This window comes from Aplysia californica, unplaced genomic scaffold, assembly GCF_000002075.1.
Source record: "Aplysia californica isolate F4 #8 unplaced genomic scaffold, AplCal3.0 scaffold00383, whole genome shotgun sequence".
In the NCBI taxonomy this organism is placed as follows: domain Eukaryota; kingdom Metazoa; phylum Mollusca; class Gastropoda; order Aplysiida; family Aplysiidae; genus Aplysia; species Aplysia californica.
In genome coordinates, this window is record NW_004797653.1 from 534,013 (window position 1) to 534,840 (window position 828).

Genomic DNA, 828 nt, shown 5'->3' on the forward strand with positions numbered 1-828 from the left:
CAATATATTAAAATATATAATATATACTTAATAAATTGTTCTAATATTCTTTTATATATTACACATATTTACATCATGTATATTATTATAGAATCTAAAGCAGTTTTTTTCACCATATCAAGCATAGGCCTACGTAAATGATGCCTTTAAACAATGATGACATAGCTGCTGTGTAATGGGACACCGGCCAAAGGGAAATGAAAATAAAACTCTACGCAATTATGGTTATCATTTCGCAACGTATTGTCGTGCTTTTTTCCCATTTATTCTCCTGCATTGCTAAGAAAGTCTTTTACAAAGTCTGAAACCTTTTTTTTTCATGTGCTGAGATTGCTGTTTACCCTTGACAAGGCTACAGAGATTTTTCTCGCGAACCCCCAACCCACTTTCCTAAAAAATCCTTCCCATTATTAGGAGTAAAACTTACGTGAGAAAAAAATAGTGTTCTTTTTTCCTCTCCCCATAGTCATTCCTTACATTGGACACTATAGTGTTGACGTTGCTGGGCAATGAGAAAAGGAAAAAGAGTCCAGTCGACACCAAAACGACGATGGTCGTCTGCAACTCCTTCTGGCCACTCTCTTCCTTTGTGCTGTTCACGTGACTCATGTTGCTGGCGTGACGGCGTAGAGAGATGGCCATCGCAATGTTTGCCACAGCTCCGACCAAAAGAGGAGTGTACACCAGAAGGTAACTGCGAAATGGTTTTTCATGAGCATGTAGATAATATATTATTTATAATTAAGAAGCAAAACACAATATATCGACTCTCTCTCTCCTCCCCCTCTCTCTCTCCTCCCTCTCTCTCTCCTCCCTCCCCCCCCTCTC